General features: G+C 39.2%; 1 pseudogene; it reads right to left on the bottom strand.

Moving 5' to 3' along the window:
• Positions 1 to 1218: 1218 nt before the first annotated feature.
• LOC130455014 (dual specificity mitogen-activated protein kinase kinase 4-like) lies at positions 1219 to 2690 on the bottom strand (annotated as a pseudogene).
• Positions 2691 to 10302: the final 7612 nt, after the last annotated feature.

A 10302-nucleotide genomic window follows, 5' to 3' on the forward strand; every position in this document is an offset into this window, starting at 1 on the left:
ATTGCCCCCTTGTTCTAGAATCTATGGGCAATTTTCTTTGATTATATCTTGTATCACCATGTCCAGTTTGGTGTTTATTTCTGGCTTTTCTGGGAGTCCAATTATTCTTAAATTATCTCTTCTCCCTCTATTTTCCAGATCTGTCATCTTGTCGGTGAGATATTTTATGTTCTCTTCTAATTTCTTGGTATTTTGGCTTTGCTTTATTAATTCTTGCTCTTTTACACGATCGTTGTCTTCCAGCTGCCTGATTCTGGCCTTTAAAGCCTGGTTTTCCTTTTCAGTTTCATCACACCGGTTTTGTAGATGCGTGAATTTCTTTTGCATTATTTCCAACTTTTCCTCCCAGAAGGCTTCCATCTTTTTGGTCATTTCTGATTCAAATTCTTCATGGGTTTGTGGAGAGTTTCCATTTCCTTTGGAAGATTTTGGAGCATTTTCTTGTATATATTCTATCTTCTCTGTATTTTGTATTTTGGCTCCATAGAATGTGTCCAAAGTCGCCCCTTTCTTCTTATTTTTCTTGGTATTTTGGGGCTTCTGTGCTTCTGTGGAGTTTGCCATCTCTGAATGTGGAGGATTAGCTTTTCTTATCTCTGTCTGGTGTTCAGAGGCTTTAGTCCTGGGCAGATTGTCGGTTCTATGAGGTTTCCCTGGGTTAAACTGAATATGCCTCACTGGAACTGGAATGGAAGGGTTGGACCAGGAGGCCACACTCTCCCCCGGCTCTCTGGGTCGGGTTGCTTTCCAGAAGTTGCCTTCAGAATAGCTGGCCGTGAGGCTGTTTCATCGGCCTGCGGGGGGATGGGCTGCGGCTTCCCAGAGCTCCGAGGGCAGGGACTTTCACTGAGACTTGGATAGCAGGATCCAGCCCGTGAGGCTGTCTTGCCCGCCCTGAGGGTTGCTGTTGTTTCAGACAAGCCTGCTCTCTGAGCGGGGCGGGGCTGCGGCTTCCCGGAGCCTTGGACAATGTGCTCCTACCCCTTAGGTCCAAGTAATCTCGGGTTCTGGCTTTTGAGGGGAGTTGTACCTTTTGATCCGGGTCCAGGTCCAGGAGGAGGGTTCCCAGGGTCTGTGCTGTTGATCGTTTTGAATTTCGGCGCCTGAGGAGCTTATAGTTTGAGATTGGTCGGGAAGGGTTTTCCGGAGATCTGAACTTTAGCTTTCTCTAAGCTGCCATCTTGACCGGAAGTATCCTGTCTCAGGGTTTTAATGTTAGTCCCTTTCAATGCAACATTGTTTTTGGTAAAGACAGTCATTCTAATTTAATATATTTCATGAGCAGGAAATTCAGTAGAGCACACTATCCCCAGAACATACACGTTGACTGTAAAGCAACAGAACATCAAATCAGTAAAGTATTGCACTTAGTGAAGAAAGTAAATTCCTCTTTTGTCGTTCAACTTCAGAAGGCGCTATGTCTCATTGGCCTTGTCAGTTCTTCTCATTCAATCCTATACCTCTACATTCACATATGGCACTCCTATGTTGCCTCCTTCTTAAAACATGTGGGAATTTGAGAACACCATTATAGTAGCTGCATCTCCAAGTTTTGAGTCTAGAAATGAATTTAAAATGCAATCCAATCACCGTCAATAAATCAATTATACTGACTTCCACATATCATGAATCTGTTCATCACAAAAGGGAAGGATGAGGTCTCTCTGACCAGCACTAACACTGTGTGATCAATCAGATATTATAGGGATGCACTTTCTATGTGACAAGAGTATACAGACATGATGGAAATGAACACCAAACTTATTGCACATGGTGTCTGGGCAAGCATTATAAACACTGTGATGGATGAAAATTCTTTACATCTTGCTTCCTCTCAGCCCTTTTCCTAGAGTTTGACGTAGCAGCAATATCAATCAACATACATGGGAGAGGTGGGAGTTGCTGGCATTTGATCTAGGATTGTACAAACGTAGCATGCAACCTCCACTGTGCGTTCTTCATACATCAAAATAAAGGGATGTTTCAGAGGTTCTTTATACTTTGGCCTTTTGGATTCATCCTTTGTAAGGCAGTGTGATCCCCAGACTCCATACATCAGAACGGACATCGTATCCTTGCCTCGATGCACTTGGGTCTATCCTTTCAGGTGCCATGTATGGCCTGCACCCAGCATCTCTTGTTTTGGCAATGGAGTCCACAAGTTGTCCACTAATACCAAAATTACAAAGTTTAATATTGCCACTTCTATCCAGAAGAATATTAGAAGGTTTGATGTCTCTGTGAATAATTTTCAAGTTTTCTTTTAAGTGGTTTAGTGCTTTCACAGTTGCTAACGTGATTTTGCCTAAAATTTCTTCTGGAATAACATCATCTAATACACTATATACATATTTGTAAAACTTGTCAAACGAGGTAGACATGAGTTCCATACAGATCCAACAGTCACCCTCTCTGAAGAGTGCTCCATAAAACTGAACAATATACGGGCAATCACTACTCCGCATCACCACATCCAAGTCCATAAGTAGCTGTTTTTGCTCTTTTTCATCCACTGTAGACCGAATTCTTTTAACTGCCATTATTTGCCCACTTGGTTTGTGGACCATTTTGTTGACAGAACCATAAGCTCCCCATCCAATTTCTCCAAGGTCTTTCAAGTCCTCTGCAGTGAAATCCCAGTGCTGTTCAGGGGAGATCTTCAGTTTTCCTGATGATTCAATGCTGTGTGTTCTCAGTCTCTCTATGTGTGGGTTTTGGACTCCTGAAGGATTCAGGGTAAACTGTGCAGTAGATTTGAAAGCTGCTAGGAGAGCGGCTCCCGCTCGGGCTTGGAGCCGCCATTGTAGTCCATGAGGTGTGGAGGGGCGCCGGGGCGGCTGCAATGCAGCTAGCTCGGCCTCTCTCCTCCAGCGAGGGTGTCTGCTACATCTTATACTTTATTCTATTTTTCCTGCTGGTTCAGATTGCCAGATTTTACCTTTAATATTTCTTTTTGTCTCATGGAGTTGTTAGATTCTATTTGAGCCATTCTACTATTCAGAGAATTTGCTGTTTAGGAAAGGTTTTGTAGTTTTTTTTTTTGCCAAATCATTCCTTTCCCAGTTCTTTCTTTCATAGTTCTCATTCGTTTTCCAATTTTTTCTTGTGGTGCTTTCATTTATTAAGACATTAGCATTAAAAAAACTTTTACTTCATTTCTTCCAAGAATTCTTGTTGAGTTGTACCCAAGCTGTGTTTTTCTTGAAGGCTTTGCTTTGCTTATAGATCTATTGGAGTCATTCTCCTATTCTAGGGTTGTATTTTTCGCATCCTTGTTACCACAATATGGTAGAATTCTTTTTGCCTTTTCTTCCAGCCTTTTTCTTGGCTTCAGATTTCATTTTAGAATTGGGTTATGTGGCCATCTGGAAGGACCCCCAAAATCTTGAGGGGGAGATATAGCCATGCTTATGGACTTTGTGAGAGTGAGAGTTGGGATACGGATCTTCAGGGCTTATATGTAAGGGCTACATATAAACACAAACTAGGAACACTTATCAGCTAGGTACCATGCTAGGTCTTTGTTTGTTTGTTTCTCTCTCTCTCTCTCTCTCTCTCTCTCTCTCTCTCTCTCTCTCTCTCTCTCTCTCTCTTTCTCTCTGTTTGTTTTTCTCTCTCTTTCTTTCTTTTTTCTCTCTTTCTCTCTCTTTCTTTCTCTCTCTCTTTCTTTCTTTCTCTCTCTCTCTTTCTTTCTCTCTCTCTCTTTCTTTCTCTCTCTCTCTTTCTTTCCCTTCCTTCCTTCCTTCCTTCCTTCCTTCCTTCCTTCCTTCCTTCCTTCCTTCCTTCCTTCCTTCCTTCCTTCCTTCCTTCCTTCCTTCCTTCCTTCCTTCCTTCCTTTCTTTCTTTCTTTCTTTCTTTCTTTCTTTCTTTCTTTCTTTCTTTCTTTCTTTCTTTCTTTCTTTCTTTCTTTCTTTCTTTCTTTCTTTCTTTCTTTCTTTCTTTCTTTCTTTCTTTCTTTCTTTCTTTCTTTCTTTCTTTCTCCTTCTGTCTTAGAATTGATACCAAGTATTAGTTCCAATGCAAAAGAACAATAAGAGCTGGCCAAGGAAGGTTAAGTGACTTGCCCAGGGTCACACAGCTAGGAAATATCTGAGGCCAAATTTAAACCCAGGATCTCCCATCTCTAGGTCTGTCTTTCAATCCCCTGAGCCACCTATCTCCCCCAGTAGTTCTTATATTAACTTCAATTTCAATACTTATATGAGATTTAGTAATATAGCTGTCATTAGTATTTTAACCTTCAAAAAATTCAAAAATCTTTAAAAATTATATCAAAATGGATTGGATCTGACTTATAAAGGAAAGGCATGCCTGAAAGATGACCATAAATTTACAGCCTAAATTAAAGAGAAATAGTTTTTGAAGTTTTCTTTAATTGATACCCAAATTTAGGGTAGCCAATAAGAAAGATTCCAGGTGGAAAATTGCCACCACAAATGCAATCAACCCAGTTTTATTCCTTATGAGCCATTATAGGTAGCACTAAGGACCATTATTTTATAAGAGCTCTATGAAGAAGTTGGGGGTGGTGTTTTGAGAGAAGTTGAATTTCCCTGTTTGCTACTCATTCCATTTCACTTCATGCTTCCTTTGTTTCTTCTAGGTTGTTTGAGAGTTAGAGTTTGGGCAATTTTTTGTTCTTTTCCTACAAGCTTACTTTTGTTCGTAAGCCATTGACCTATGATGAAACTTCTTGGCCAACAAAAACCCAAGCTATTTGCTGTGCTATGTATCGTGCAGATAATAATGACAGATGGGAGACATTTTGTTTAGCAAGGCTAGAGGCAGAACTATATGGACACACATAAAGGCAGAGAGATAACCAGTGTTGTCTTTTATAAGTCTCACAGAAGAAAAGAATATTTGAGATCAAATAAAAGTCACTTCTGAATCTATTTTTTTTTCCTCAAAAGAAAAAGTGCTAGAAAGCAGCAAAACCCACAAAAACTTCAGTCTGACAGACTTGGGCAGCATCCTTACCATGGACACTTCAAAGTACAGCTCCAGAAGGAGAGTGAAACAAAGATTTACCAGGCCTATACAGTTACCATAGTGACTTTATTGTAGTCAAGTCAACAAGTTACATTTGTTTATTTATTTTAAAAGTACTTATTGTAATCTCGAAATATATATATATATATATATATAAATACTCCTGTGCTGGCTATAGAGAAGTTGCCAAAAGAAAAAGAAGATATAATCTTGCCATTGACGATTCTACATTCTATTTTCATTGATTGAGAACTAGGAGGGACCTCAGATGGGTGGTCAGTACCAACCTCTTTATGTTGTGGATGAGGAAACTGAGACCACAAACTCGCTCACTTTAGTAAATGGCAAAAGCAGGAATTGAACCTGGGTCCTTTGGTTCTAAATCCAGATTTTTTTTTTTAACGTACATGCTGTTTTCTACTAGGGAAGGGAAGACACATGGGAGAGTTAAGTAGAAATATGAGAGTAAGAGTTGAAAAGACTGATATAGAATATGAGTGCTATAGGGTGTTAGAGAAGAAGGCGATCCTCTTGGCTAAGGGATTGGAAAAGGCTTTATGGAGGGGGAAAGATTTGAGGTAGGTCTTAAAAGGCAGGAAATTTTGGATGGGTGACAAAAGATGGGGAGAGCCCTTGTACAATGAGAGATTGTATGAATGAGAATAAGCTCACCATGAATAACAAACATTAAGAAGACCAGACTGGCTAGAGTAAAGAGTGAATGTATAAAAACCATACTGGGCAAAATGGTTGGATAGTCTAAGGCTAGATTATCGAGGACCTTGGATGCCAGTCTAAGAAGTTTGGGCTTTTTCTTGAAGTTAATGGAGAGCCACAGATGGAAGGACATGATGAAAGTGGTACTTAAGGGATATTACTGCAATGGAGGGTAAGCGTGTGGAGGCAATAAGTTCACTTGGTGTGAATGACATATGGAGGGAGTCCTGGACAACCTCCCCTGATAAAAGCAGGTGGGTTTTTGACAATCTTGGTTAAAAAAGCCAGGTGTATTTTGTAAAAGCTATAAACTCAAGTATGATATTCAGCTGTCCCATGTCAAATGGGATGGGAAAAAAAATGAGAGGGATCAGTGAAAGCAGTAGTCACAAATTTTTGAGGAATTCTCTCAACTGCTGCTTTTCAACTTCCAATCTCTAGAGACTAGCAAAAGGGATTCCCTTATGAAGATTTGCTTCTCACTTTTTGTCCTTATTTATGCAAGACAAGTTATCATCATCATCATCATCATTTTATGTTAACATTACCAATTTTGGATACCAAATGGACCATTGAAATACCTTATCTGGGGTGTTGGGACTCTATTTCCTATTATCTGATTATATGAGTTGCTATGTCTCTCTGAACTTTTACATTCAAGTCTAGGAAGTAGTATCTTGTCTCTGTTCCAAGTAGAGCAGGTACTCTTGGTTCTTTTGGTCAGTGCCTGTCTATACACATTTAGGGATATGGTCCAAGATAGATTACCAAGGGCAATTGCTACTGATAAGAACCGGCCTAGACTTTGGTTAAATCCACTCTTGTCTGAGAGTATTACTCTGATATAATCTCTGTCTCTAATCTCTAAGAATGATGTCAAGGGAAGAAAAAATTATCTTCAAAATTAGGAGGCTATTTCAAAAGCCTAGATGGGAGGTGAAGAAGGTTTTACTAGGGCAAGAGCAATGGGAATGGAAAAGAGACTATGGATTTTTGAATACTACAAAAAGTTTTAGAGGTGATATGACAGAGTGGATGGAAGACCAATCCTGGAATCAGGAATACCTGAGTTTAAGGCTTACCTCTGACCTAGTCTAATGATGTGATGACGAAAGTAATTTTATATCTTGGTTCTCTAGGCAACTGTCCAAGATGATAAGTTATAGAGGAGTTGCCAAGGTACCTTGGTAGGGGGGGTTTCCACATTGGGAATGCCTGCTACTTATACTTATACTACTTAAGACAAAAAAAGAATGTAATGATGAACTATATATAAGGGATCAAGGAAGAGTCCATTTGCTCTTTTTAAAAGAGAACAAATGATCACTCCCAAATATATTTCCTCTCCAGGCTGTGGTTCTTCTTAAGTATTTCTGAAATAAAAACCAGAGAAATCTTCCTAGGATAAAATGAAATCTACATTTCCAATAAAACTAAGTATGGAGAAGTAAGAAACTCCTCTCTGACTATGCTATTAGAAAAAGGATTGGGGGGCAGCTGGGTAGCTCAGTGGATTGAAAGCCAGGCCTAGAGATGGGAGGTCCTAGCTTCAAATCTGGCCTCAGACACTTCCCAGCTGTGTGACCCTGGGCAAGTCACTTGACCCCCATTGCCTAGCCCTTACCACTCTTCTGCCTTGGAGCCAATACACAGTATTGACTCCAAGACTGAAGGTAAGGGATTTAAAAATAAGAAAGAAAGAAAGAAAGAAAGAAATAGGATTGCAGAAGCCACATTTTAGTACTCAATCTTTAGTTTTATTGGTATGACCTTGAACTTGTCCTCCTTATTCTGCCTATAAAATGAGGAATGTGACAAAATGGTGTTCATTGTCTCACTGCTCTCTGACCTGGAACATCGGGCTATTAGTTCCTCTTTTCTCCTATGCTCTGTCAATCATAGGTCTTGGGGGGGGCGTTCTCTCTCTTCCATGTCCTATCTCCAGTACAATCATTTCTATTTAAGCACTTCATCTTAGTGGCCCCATCTTCTTACCTCAGTCCAATTAATCCAACACACCCTGGTGTACAGAGAACTTTTTCTGTACATAAGAGCCTTAGACTCAGGACATTTTTAAAGCTTTAGGTGATATTGGCATGTGTCTAGGTTCAGGATTCAGTATAGTTACAGGGCTTAACTAACTCTCCTTGCTCTGTCATATACAGGCTGTTCCAGCATTTTTTTTTTTCTTACCTGAAGGTTGGCTGATTTCCATGCCTACAGCCTCTTGATTAGTGTCCTATAGTCTCCCTTTTTCTTCTCTAGATCTTCAAGGTGAATTTCCTATTCTATCAATTACCAAATCTCAAGGGCTTACAGTTCACAGGTTTTTTTTTCCTTTTTGTTTGTTTTTTACAGAAGGAAGATCTTCTTGCCTTGGTCTATCACTGGTTAGTTCCCTTTATGTCATGTATTTTTTATTGGTATCCTGCATTATTCTTCTTTCCAATAAATGGAACCTTTTAAAAGTGTCAGATTCTATTTTCTTTATAGTTTGTGGCCTCAGATCCAAACCACTGCCCCAAGTTCAACATATCTGGGAAAACTCTAGTCTTAGAGATTCTAGTTAGTATCATTATACTTCTCATGGCATTCACTGTACTCCTGCTGAATTTTTGTGATGTTGATCTTGACAGCTTAGCACTTTTATAATTCACTGGGTGGTTTTTTATAGGCAGTGTTTGATCACTGTCAGTTTCTTTAACAAATGTGTAGAGACTGTGGGCCCTGGCAACAAAAATAGGAACCTGTTCTGAAAATAGCTAGTGATTGCTTTGTGATCTCTTTCCTGGACAATTGTTTAGAGAGATCACTGAGTTCAGACAGTGCATCATACATGATGCCTAAATTAGGAACAAATTCCACTGATGTAAGACTATCTCTACTTAGTGTGCTTAGCTCAGTTCTTGGCATCTTTAAGCCATAGCTGGGGAAGACGCAGACAAGCGTCTGCAGGGCAATGAACAAATTCCATACAGCTTTCAGAGTTGAGCAGAACCCCCAATCTGAATGCTAGCTGTTGGTTTCATGACCCTATTTTTGACACAGCCCCGCAGCTGTTATTGATTTCTCAGATAGAGTAGCAAATAAGCTGTAAGTTATCAGAAGAAACCTGGAGATAATTAATTCTGGGCAGATTACATGTGGCATTACGAGCTAGAAAAGGCTGGATTATAAGTAAACCAGGAGATAGGCCAGATGGGCAAGAACAGTGGGAACAGGGTAACAAAAGCAAATGTTTTCTCCAGAATAATACAACTAGAAAAAGCAAAAGCACGTATTGCCTGGACTACACATTGGAGAGATTAAGAACCAATAAGAAGACTTTTTAAAACCTTTGAGTTCTTTCCTCATCTTGCAGATAGTTAAAGATGGTATAGCTCTGTGAGTGATATATTTGTGATCATTATTAATAAAATCAATTCCATACTTCTACTTCTTAATGTCCAATATCACTCTGAAAAGAGAACACAGGAAAGTAGTTTCCTTTTACAACTGAAGAAGCAGAAACTTGAGGATGATAATAAATAGGCTGGAACGGGGAGGGCAATAGAATTGATATCGTTTGTTTTTATAACACCATAATTTCTGGAATTATTTCTACCATTCCTTCCCCATTGCCAAGGTTTGAACCTTCCTTCTGTAACAAAAAAATTTATTGGGCAAAACCCCAAACTTGATGTAGTGATTGCACTTTATATGTGTAATATATTTTAAAAATATTTCCATAAAAGTAAAAATGAAAAACTTTGGTGTTTAAAGGACTGAGTTTCAGGTATTTGAAAACTTTTATGAAAGATAGCTAATAAACCTGTACTCAAATAGTTTGTGATCTCATTGATGTAGAGATCTTCTTCTTTAAGGCAAATAATAATCTCTACATTCTCTCTTAGCCTGTGTGACTCTTTTTTTCTCTCTCTTACAAATCTTCAATAATGAGTCCACTCTATATGCTGAGGGCTTTTTTCCCCTCTAGATTTCTTAATATTGTATTCATACCAGTGAAGCAGATGGACTGTCCATCAGATATCTCTTGCTCTTGCTACATGACTAGTCCACTTTCTTTTTTACTTTACATTTATCTGATGATGGGATCCTGCTTCACTTGCAAAATTCTTCATATTAGCCTCTTGGTGCCCATCATGTGACTTTCCATTGCCTTCTGAGTGACTCTCAGTTTTTAATTTTTTTGGAGACTGTGGTATTCCATGTCTCACAGTCATATAATATCCCTGGAAGAATATTGTGGGGGGGGGGAGAGAGAAATAATTAGGTAAAAAAAAAATCTGATGTAGAGATTGTACCCTATATGTGTAATGTATTTTTAAAAAAGATTTCCATTAAAGTAAGAATGAAAAACTTTGGTGTTTAAAGGATTGAGTTTGAGAGAGAGAGAGAGAGAGAGAGAGAGAGAGAGAGAGAGAGAGAGAGAGAGAGAGAGAGAGAGAGAACTTGGTTGGAGTCATTAAAAGTATTCTGTAATTTCCTTAAAATACTCTATCCTCTTTGCCTCTAGTTCAAGTCTGGGCTGAAGTCACTATCCCTATGGGATTATTATCCCAACTTCTACTCCCATGGTCTGTTTGTCCCATA

Source organism: Monodelphis domestica, chromosome 6 (genome assembly GCF_027887165.1).
Source record: "Monodelphis domestica isolate mMonDom1 chromosome 6, mMonDom1.pri, whole genome shotgun sequence".
Classification (NCBI taxonomy): Eukaryota; Metazoa; Chordata; class Mammalia; order Didelphimorphia; family Didelphidae; genus Monodelphis; species Monodelphis domestica.